The sequence below is a fragment of the Arvicola amphibius genome, chromosome X (assembly GCF_903992535.2).
Source record: "Arvicola amphibius chromosome X, mArvAmp1.2, whole genome shotgun sequence".
Taxonomy (NCBI): Eukaryota; Metazoa; Chordata; class Mammalia; order Rodentia; family Cricetidae; genus Arvicola; species Arvicola amphibius.
In genome coordinates, this window is record NC_052065.1 from 116,854,854 (window position 1) to 116,866,675 (window position 11,822).

The window sequence follows — 11,822 nt, forward strand, 5'->3', positions numbered from 1 at the left end:
TTGGTGCCTGTCATTGAAGTCACTCTGTAGACCAGGCTGGCCTCGAACTCATGTAGATCTGCCTGCCTTTGCCTCCCAAGTGCGGAGATTAAAGACATGTGCCTGATTCATCTTGGGTTTTTTTGTTGTTGTTGTTGTTTGGTTTTTTTTTTTAAGAAAAAGAGGGTATGGTTTGAGGGCATACTTAGGAGGGCAGGAAGGATGGGTGGTATATTATTGTAATTAAAAATAAAATATAAAAATTGTTTTTCATGTAGACTTTACATATTTGGTATGAATCACACATAAATATGTCGCCTTTTTCGTTGTTGTCTGAGAGGGTGATCTTCTCTGTCATTATATCTTCTGATTAATTACTGTTTGCATATGTGGAAGGATTCTAATTTGCCTATTTATTTTATATCTTGGGTTTAGTAGTTTGTCATTTGACATGTATTTCCAGGTCTAATGTTTCATCTCTTCCTTCCTAATACTTGTGACACTACTTTTGCCTTTTGTCTAATTGGTTTGGCCAGTGTCCCAATGAGTTGTTAAACAATAATGACAATAGCAAGCCTCTTGTTTTCTTCTCTCCTGACCTGTGTGGGAAATCTCCCAGTGCTTTGGAAAAGAGGCGTCTTTCAAAAGTGCATTTAGCCAGATTAGGCAAGAATCCAAATGCACCACCCTTTGTCTATACTGGGCTAACTTCTTCCATGTCACTAAATAAATAGGCTGGTAAAATGAGACCAATGAAACGTGGTCCTCTGACGGACACGAATGCATACCTCCGTTACTATTCTCACAGCTCACAGCCCAGTCTTCACGACAACTGCCGCTGTGCAGGCAGCTGCCTCGCCAGGCTGGTAGCAAAAGCAGTAGCTCTGGTGACTGAAAAGTCTGGTTTGAACCTTAACCAGCAAAGTCACCTGGTCACTTTAGCTCCCTGAGCCGCAGAGGTCCCTAAAGTTACATCAAGGAGGTGATCCACACTCACAGGTTTCTTTCAAGGGTGATGGAGATGGGTGCAAAGACATACTCCAGTGGCCGAATCCAGAAGGCAACGCAAGACATGTTGGTTGAGGAGGTGAATGCCGAGAAAATACGTATGATGGAGACATGATCCTTTGGGGCTGAAGATTTCATGCTCAGTAAAGGGTAGATTACCTTTTTTAACTCTCCTTTTTTCCACCTAGACTTTATCCCTTTGGTTTTTTACTGGCATATTTGGGTGAATAAACTGTGACCCAAAACAGGAAAGCCTTCTAAAGGACACTGACTTCTACTTGAGAGCGAAACTCCAAAGCTCAGCTCACCCTTGGAAACACGAGCCAGTCTGTCCTCACTTAGTCTTTCCACAAGCAGGGAGGTGGAGAGGGAGGGGCTGGGCAGACAGCCAGGAGAGGAGCGGAGGAGAGAGAGGCTGTGGATTCCCGCCTTAGCAAACTGAGTAGAATTAGTTTGTCAACACAGAGTTTATGATTCTTATTTTTCAAAGAAACAAGAACTTCGACAGCAACAACAAGGTACCACACAACCAAGTTCTTACCTAATATCCTGAGTGGCTTGCCATGCTCCTTGAACAACTGAAGCTAAGAGCTGTGGCCAAAGTTATGCCACCTCTTGGCATCTCATCATTAGAACCTTATTCCTGTGGGATTAAGGTCTGTTACTTTGAGGATTCCATATTAAGGTGCCAGTGTTCTTGAAAGCATTTGGTCTTACTACTTATGTATGTGTTTAATAGAGCATCCAGACTTTAAAGGAGTTTCTAACATGGATTCTGTTGTTCATTTCGTGTACCTCATCCAAACAGCTTCCCCCCCCCCCCCCCCGCCCGCCGACTTCATAAAACACACTCCTTTTGGTTTGGGCATGGTGCTTGTATTAGTTACTTTTTTGTCAAGGCAGCTTGTAGAGGGAAGGGTTTATTTGGTCTTATGTTTCCAGAGGGATGAGATTCTATCATGGCGGAGCAGTGAGCTGCAGGCATATGGCAGGAGTAGGAAACTAAGAGCTCACATCTGGAATCACAAGCACAAAGCAGAGAGAGCAATCACAAAGCGTGGAGTGACTCTAAACCCTCAAACCCGGCTGCTGGTGGTGCAATTCCTGACAGGGCTCCACCTCCTCAGAGTTCCACAGCCTCTCCAAAGAGGGCCATCAACTAGAGAGGCTGTTGCTGTTTGAATAATCTGAACCTATGGGGTAATCCCCATCCAAACCACCACAGTGGTGTATGATTATAGTACTAGAATTTAGGAAACAGGGGAGATCGACCTGAAGCCAGTCTAGCTTATGTAGCAACACCCAGGCAAACCTTGGAGATATATACATATCTCCAAGACTTTTTGAGTCTGTATATGTATCCATATCTTTATCTATATGTATATACATGTACACACATATATACATGCATTGTGCATATGTATATATGTATACACACACATGGATCTCTCTGAGTTCAAGGGCAGCCTGCTTTATAAAGCAAATTCTAGGCCAATCAGGGTCACACAGTGAGACGCCATTGCAAAAAAAAAAAACCAAAAAACAATAACATCAACAACAAAAACCCTCAAAGAAAGGGTGCAGAGTCAGCTCATTTATAGAGTACGTATCTAACAACTGGGCATGAGAAGCCCTGGAGTCCATCCCCAGCATAAAAATAAAAATAAACCAAGAGCAAGTAAAGAAGGAATTTAGAGACCTGAAATTAATGCAAGCAAGCTGAGATGACTTTCATTTCTTCATAGACTCCCCACCCACCCCACCCCAACACAGGAAAGAGTGTCACTGGGCAGGGGGTCAGGGATCAAGGACAAAGGTCAAATGCCCTCATTAGAACTAGTTCCAGGACAGGCTCCAAAGCCACAGAGAAACTCTGTCTCGAAAAACCAAAAAAAAAAAAAAAACTACCCTTCTTGATTTTCTCTTAGTAAAGATCAATTGTCCAGTTCTTGTCAATCAAAAAGAGGGCATACCCTGCTCTCCATGACCCTCGACTACATCTTTAAAAACGCTATCAGCTCTGCGACAAACACCATTGTCAAAACAACTCGGGGAGAAATGGCTTTATTTCACCGTGCAACTCACAGAGCATCACTGAGAGACGCCGAAGCAGGAACAGAGGACCAGAGTTTGAAGCAGTAGCCACAGACAAACTCTGTTTACTGGCTTGCTGCCAGGCTAACCTTCAGCTACCTTTCTTATATAGCCAAGGCCAGCCTACTGAGAGTCGGTACTGCTCACAGGGGTCTGGGCTATCCTGCGTCAATTAGCAACTGAGAAAATGTCTCACAGATATGCCAAAGGCCAGTCTGATGGAGTCATCAGCTGAAATTCTCCCTTCCAAGATGTGTCAAGCTGGCAACCAAGATTAGCTATCATATGGCCAAATGCTTTAAAGTAAGCATGCTTAAAACTGCAAATACCTTTTCTAGGCAGGCAGTGGTAGGGTATGCCTTTAATCCCAGCACTCAGGAAGCAGAGGAAGGTGGGTCTCTGAGTTTGAGGCCAGCCTGGTGTACAGAACGAGTGAGTTCCAGGATAGCCAAGGCTACACAGGGAAACCCTGTCTCAAAAACAAAGACCTTTTCTACATGTGCATGACTATCTCACTACTGGCAATGGAATTGTTTAACTGGCAATTTGCTACACATACACCAACAATTTTAGTTTGACTGACCCACCCATAAATGTATAACAAATAAAAGAAACACCCCAGTCTTCCTTCCTATTCTTCTCATTCTCGTGGTTGCCCACACTCCTTCCTAGCATAAATGCCTTCGCTTCCTAACTTAAATAAAACATCTGCTTGCTGACTTATTATGTCTTTCTATAAGTTCTTTCATCAACAAGACTGTGGTAGTTTGAAATGGCCCCCAAAGGGAGTGGCACCATTAGGAGGTGTGGCCTTGTTGGAGGAAGTGTGTCACTGTGGGGTTGGGCTTTGAGGTCTTTTTTTGCTTCAGCATCCCTCAGTGTGACTGCCAGTCGATTTCCTGTTGGCTATAAGATGTAGCACTCTCAGCTCCAGCACCACATCTGCCTGCACACTGCCATGTTCCCCTTCATGGTCCTAATGGACTGAACCTCTGAAACTGTAAGCAACCCACCCTCAACTAAAACATTTTCTTTCTAAGAGATGCCATGGTCATGGTGTCTCTTCATAGCGATAAAAACCCTAAAACAAGGCTGAGACTAGATTGAAAGGGTTCTACCCTCCTGAATAATCTTACAGCATAAACACATTACATCTAAAACCTTTATACACATGTATATGATATATATATATATATATATATATATATATATATATGCTGTTTATTGTGGATACAAATGCCCTGTGCTCCTTCAGTCTTTCTATGTTTCCAGGTAGGTCGTGTGTGTGTGTGTGTGTGTGTGTGTGTGTGTGTGTGTGTGTGTGTCCCTTTAAACTCAATTCCATTCATGAGATTCTGAAGTTTTGGGAAACAGGCAGAGAGCACAAGTGACTTGAGCTTCAGTCTTTCTACAGTCCATTTCTGCTGGACCAAATTTGGCTTAATTTATTATTATTTTCTGGTACTAAACATGGAACCTAGGTCGTTGAACATACTAACTAGTCAGATGTTCTACTACTAAACCATAACCCAAACCCTATTCTTTTTTATTATTAAGATTTTCACACAAAAAGATTTTAATTAATGTAATAACAATACATATTATGTACAAAATGCTCTGTATGATATTTCAATGTAGGTATACATTGGGTATTGCTTCCCATAGTCTTATCACTTGGGTGTCAGTAACCTTCAAACACAGTTCATCTAGTTCTTCATGAAATATGTTATACATCATTGTAAAATATTCATCCTATGGTGATATTCAATATATTCATCAGTGTGGCTATGGGACAAGGCCAGGTCAGGCACCCTCTCCTCTACTGCCCAGGAACCTAGCTGGGGACATCTCCTTGGACACCTGGGAACCCCTCTAGAGCCAAGTCTCTTGCCAACGCTAAAATGGCTCCCTTAATTAAGATATCTTCTTCCCTGCTCCCATATCTGCCCTTCCTCCATCTCAACCATCCCACTCCCCCAAGCTCTCCCCAATCCTCCCCTTCTCCCACTCTCTCCCCCTCTCCCCTTCCCCCACCCCCATGCTCCCAACTTTTGCCTGGCTATCTTGTCTGCTTCCAGTTTCCAGGATGATCTATGTATGTTTTTCTTTGGGTTCACCTTATTATTTAGCTTCTCTAGGATCATGAATTATAGGCTCAATGTCCTTTATTTATAGCTAGAATCCACTAATAAGTGAGTACATACCATATTCATCTTTTTGGGTCTGGGTTATCTCACTCAGTATAGTGTTTTCTATTTCCATCCTTCGTACGGCGATGGATGGAGATAGAGACAGAGACACACATAGGAGTACTTGACTGAGCTCCCAAGGTCCAGTTGAAGAGCAGAAAGAGGGAGAAGATGAGCAAGGACCGCGAGGGGTTGGTCCACCCACTGAGATGGTGTGACTGATCTAAGGGGCGCTCAACAAGACCAGCTGGACTGGGATTGAATGAGCATGTGATCAAACTGGACTCTCTGAATGTGGCTGACAATGGATGCTGACTGAGAAGCCAATGATAATGGCACTAGGATTTGTCTCTACTGCATGTGCTGGCTTTTTGGGACCCTAGCCTGTTTGGATGCATACCTTCCTAGGCCTGGATGGAGGGGGAAGGCCTTGGACTTCCCGCAGGGCAGGGTACCCTGCCCTCTCTTAGGACTGGAGGGGGTTGGGGAGGGGGAATGGGGGAGTGGGAGGGAAATGGGAGGAGGTGGAAAATTTGGATGGTATTATTTATAAAATAAAAAAAATTCATCCTGCTGTACTGTAGAGCACAGTTTCTTAAAGTATGGGTCAGGAAACCACAAGGGGTCATGTTGTTGGACTAGAAGTCCAAACATCAGGGAGGAGTTGCTCCAGACACCACTCTCACAGGCACAATTGATGCAAAAGCAAGAGGATTTTTATTCTGTCATGACAGGGCCCTTCAGGTTCAGGATATGAAGGACAACCGATAGCTGTTACAGTCCATCTTTTAAAGCAAAAAGCCACAGATACAAGGGGGGAACCTGAAGGTTGTTTTCCAACTTATTGGATTGGCTTATTCAAAGGGTTACTAGCAGTGATTGGTCTATTCCAGGGCAGAAGAATAGCTGCGTGATCGGGTGAGATAAGGGAGCATCTCTGAGGTCTTCCTGACCTTGTTCTAGTGACTAAATCAATACATCAGGAACTGAGTCGACATCTGTGGGTTGTATTTGCCTCAATTCCCAGAATGGAGTTATGTTTGAAGATTATTCACAAGGACACAGGAGGATGAGCAGTCCAGCATGTGTGTGTGTGTGGGGGGGGGGGGCGACTGTCTGTTTCCAAGTACGGTTTTAAAAAAATGTCTTAGGGTTGAGGGGGCTTACAAATGCATTTAGAGTCTTTCAATGTCAATACATGTAGGAATTGTGGAACGTTTAGCACTCAAGTTATATATGGCACTACCATACCTTGGTTCTAAACATTCATACATTACACAGTGCTGACAAACAGTACATGAAACACTTCAGCTCACACTACCGCTGATCGTAAATTGTAGTGTTTAAACCTTCTCATTACATTTATTTGGTAATGGGAGAGGGCATGTGTGTGCCATGGCTCACTTGTGGAGGTTAGAGTACAGCTTGTGGAATCCAGTTCCCCCTTCTGCCATGTGGGGACTGAAAATCAAATTCAAGTCACCAGATAGATGGAGCAGCAAGAGCATGTACCTGCTGAGCCATCTTGTTGGTCCTGGAATGGTATTTTTTCTAAATATATTTTAGATGTGTCGTTAGTGTGTGCTTGTTCATGCTGCATGTGTGTGGACCACGTGCTGTGATGCTGGTGTGGGCCACATGCTTGCTCTATCAGTGTGGAGGTCAGAGGACAATTTTGTAGGGTTCGTTTCCTCTCCCGTATTTACGAGTTTCAGGAATTGAATTCAAGTGACCATTGTCAACAAGCGCTTCTAATCACTGAGCCATCTCAATGACCCAATTGTATTGGCTTTATTGTTCTGCACACATAAAGTTTTCTGCATTTATTGTTTGATTTTCCTCATAATGATTCAATTACCATAAGCAAACTTTAATACTTTCAACCTATCATTAATCAGTATGCTTCAAATTAGCATGTATTTGGATTATTGTATTATATTAGAATATTATATTAGAGTGTTTAAATTTAAAAATTGCTGTTTGATTTGCTGTCTTGAGTTCCATTTTAAAAAGTAAGTGAATTTTGGCATGGGATTAGACTAGAATTTCCAACAGTGTCTGAAATAGCCTTGAGCATGCTTCTGCAAAATTGTAATATGTATTTATGCAAAGCAGCATTCTCAGCTGATTAATAAATCAAAATATCAATCAACTCTGAAAAAATATCGAATGTGTTCTATAGCCTGCCATATCTATTATCATCCAAGATTTAATTCTTTACATAAAAATGAACAAGTACATCCAACCTATTAGTTGGTAAATTTGCTTTCATGTTTAAAAAATAGTAAAGAGTTTATGTTTATGTGTGAGGTTAGTCTTCATTCTCAGCTTTGTTGGATTTGGAATGACCCAGGCTTCATGCTTCTTGGTGTATCTGTGAGTGTGTTTTCAGAGCACTTTAACTGAGAAAGGAACACACATCCCAGACTGAGACCTCAGACTGAATAAAAAGGGATTCCCTGTCTCTGTTTCCTGAGTAGGAATGAAATTTGACCAGGGGCGTCACTGCCCGTCTAACCCCATAATAATGGACTGCATGTCCTCAAACCAGGAACCAAAATAAACCTTAAGTTATCCTTGATAAGTATTTATTCATGGAAGTAAGAATAGTAACTAGAACAATAACAAGAATTGTTTAAAAATAAATGTCTTGGCAATCTTACCAAAAGCATTGTACAGATTCAACGCAAAGCCCATCAAAATCCCAGCAAAATTCTTCAAAGACCTCGAAAGAATGGTACTCAACTTCATATGGAAAAGCAAAAAACAAAACAAAACAAAACAAAAAAACAGGATAGCCAAAACAATCCTGTAGAATAAAAAAACTTCTGGAGGCATCACAATCCCTGAATTCAAACTCTACTACAGCCTGATATTGGCATAGAAACAGACAGGAGGACCAATGGAACCAAATCAAAGGCCCAGATATTAATCCACACACCTTCGAACACCTGATTTTTGACAAAGACGCAAAAAAATATCAAATTGAAAAATGGTGCTGGCATAACTGGATATCAACAGGTAAAAGAATGAAAATAGACTCATATCTATCACCATGCACAAAACTCAAGTCCAAATGGATAAAAGACCTCAACATAAAGCCAGCCACACTGAACCTTATAGAGGAGAAAGTGGGAAGTATACTTGAATGCACTGACACAGGAGATCACTTCCTAAATATAACCCCAGCAGCACAGACACTTAGAGAAACAATTAATAAATTGGACCTCCTGAAACTGAAAAGCTTCTGTAAAGCAAAGGACATGGTCAACAAGACAAAACAACAGCCTACAGAATGGGAAAAGATCTTCACTAACCCCACATCAGACAGAGGTCTGATCTCCAAAGTATACAAAAAACTCAAGCAATTGGTTATCAAAAGAACAAATAATCCAATAAAATATGTAGTACAGACCTAAACAGAGAACTCTCAACAGAGGAATCTAAAATGGCTGAAAGACACTTAAGGAAATGTTTAACATCCTTAGTCATCAGAGAAATGCAAATCAAAACAACTCTGAGATTCCATCTTACACCTATAAGAATGGCCAAGATCAAAAACGCTGATGACAACTTATGCTGGAGAGGTTGTGGAGAAAAAGGAACACTTCTGCATTGCTGGTGGGAATGCAAGCTGGTACAACCCCTTTGGAGGTCAGTGTGTCGATTTCTCAGAAAATTAGGAAACAACCTTTCTCAAGACCCAGTAATACCACTTTTGGGTATATATCCAAAGGATGCTCAATCATGCCACAAGGACATGTGCTCAACTATGTTCATAGCAGCATTGTTTGTCATAGCCAGAACCTGGAAACCACCTAAATGCCCCTCAACCAAAGAATGGATAAGGAAAATGTGGTACATTTACACAATGGAGTACTACACAGCAGAAAAAATAACAACATCTTGAATTTTGCAGGAAAATGGATGGAGCTAGAAAACATTATTTTGAGTAAGGTAACCCAGACACAGAAAGACAATTATCACATGTACTCACTCATCGGTGGTTTTTAAACACAAAGCAAAACAAACCAGCCCACAAATCACAATCCCAGATAACTTAGACAACAATGAGGACACTAAGAGAGACTTACATAGATCTAATCTACATGGGAAGTAGAACATAGAAAAAGACAAGATCTCCTGAGTAAATTGGGAGCATGGGGACCTTGGGGGAGGATTGAAGGGGAGGAGAGAGGCAGGGAGGGGAGCAGAGAAAACTGTAGAGCTCAATAAAAATCAATTTAAAAAATTCTAAAAATCAGTAAGACAAAAATGTCTTTACAGCTTATTATCAATGAATATTTGATTTGCATACCTACTCTATATACCTGGAGTTGCATTTGAATTTCTCAGGTGAAAGGGGGTGTGAGCAGAAAATAATAAGAAAGGAAAACTGAATAGCCCGGCCTAAGCACCCTCTTCTGCTCTTTACACAAGGCCTCTCTGTCTCGCTGCTTACCACCTCCTAGTTGCTAACCATGATTCTGCACTTCTTCAATGGTTGGACCTTAGGTTGAAGCTTTTGTCCTTTGTTTTGTTTTGTTGTTTTAGCTAGGTTCTCACAGTGTAGCCCTGGCTGATCCAGAATTTATGGTGTCACTTACCTGACCTCAAACTTTGGGCGATTCTTCCGACACCGCCTTCTGAATGCAGGCATTACAAGCTTGCAGAAACACACCCAATGAACTCAGCTTGTTTATTAGAGCGTCCATGTACATAGAAAAGGCATGTGCCCCGTTTGTCTTTCTGTGTTTGACTTATTTCATTTAACATAATTTTCTAGCTCCATCCATTTTGACACAAATAATAGGATTTTGTAGCTAAATAAATCTCCATTGTGTATATGCCCCACCTTTTCCATACCCATCCATGTGCCTGGTGGACACCCCAACTATCTCCACATATTAGCTGTTGTGAATGGATATAGAAGTTGATGTGTTTCTTTGATATGTTCAGCTTATTCCCCTTAGAGGTCGATCCAGAAGTTGGATATCTAGATCACGTGGCAAGTCTAGTGACTCTACCCTTTGTTGTGCAGAGCTAAGAAGTTTGATAGCATAAGAAGTTTAATAAAACTATAAAAGATATAGTAACTTTGAGGGTCAGCAAGATCGCTGGGTGTAAGGGTGCTTGCTGTCAAGTCTGACTGCCTAAGTTCAATTACCTGGACCCACATGACTGAAGGAGAGAGCTGATTAATCTAAATGTCCCTTGACTGACACATACTCCGATTCACGAGCTAGCACGGATCTACAATGGAGTTCTAAGAAAACCTAGCAAGAAGCAAAATCTTGGGACATTTTAAAAATAGCCCATAGTTTTCCCTTCCCTGTAGTGATGAGCTGTGGGCTGTGTTCCTGCTGCCCAGCTCCCGGCCACCTAGCTAGCTTATGCCCCAAAATAACAACACACAAACTGTATTCATTTAAACACTGCCTGGTCAGCCTCTTACTCACTTCTTGACTAACCCATATCTAATAATGTATGTAACACTATGAGTGGTGTCTTACCAGGAAAGATTCAGCATGTCTGACCTGGTGGCTGGCTCCATCGCATCTGGCTCAGAGAGAGAGAGAGGCACGGAGGTCTGACTAACTTCCCAGCATTCTGTTCTGTCGACTCCACCCACCTAAGGGCTGGCCAATCAAATAAGCCAGGCAGTTTCTTTATTAACCAATGAAATCAACTCAAACAGAAGACCCTCCCACATCACTTCCCATAGATCCACCATCAGAGGAAGTCTCCAAGACCAAACGTGTTAGAATGCAAACTTTGGCCAATAATTGGTTGATAACTAAGCCTTTATAAATGCCCACTGACGATCCTTAAGGATTTGGTGTAGTTAAGTTATTTGGTGTACCTGGCTACTAACGAATCAAGCAAAATCAAACCAAACAGCAGCCACCATTGGCAGAAGAGTCAGGATCCAGAAAGGTTGTACTACATTACTTGAAAGGTACAATGCACAACACAAAGTTATGAGATATTCACACAAAAAGAAGGTGTGACTTATACCCAGGGAGATGAGGAGAATCAGTTATCAGTAACTATTCCCGAATATTTCCAGATGTTGAATTTAATAGAGAAGTATTTGAGGCAACCATCATGAATATGCTTTCAAAGAGAAGGGAACATTCACTTGAAAAGAATTAAAAGAAAGTTTGATGAAAATGACACAGAGAATAGAGACTCTCACACATGACATATAAATCATATACAATAAAGCTACCAGTGAGTCTAGGAATTAGAAAATGATAGAAATAAAAAATTCATATGGGCTCAAACTGAAGATTTAAATGAGCAAGACAGTCAATGAATTTGGAAATAAAACAGAGAATATCTTGAAGAACAGGGAAAGTATAAATGAAGTATAAAATTAGCAGAACCACATGACTGTGCAACCAATAAATCTAGCACTTCTTGTAACTTGTAAAATTGTTTGACAGCGGGGTCACAAAGGAGGAGAGAGGCAAAGGAGGAATGTTTGATAAGAGTTTAATATCCTACCAATTAGTGACTATGATATCAAAATAAATTGTAGCAAGTTAA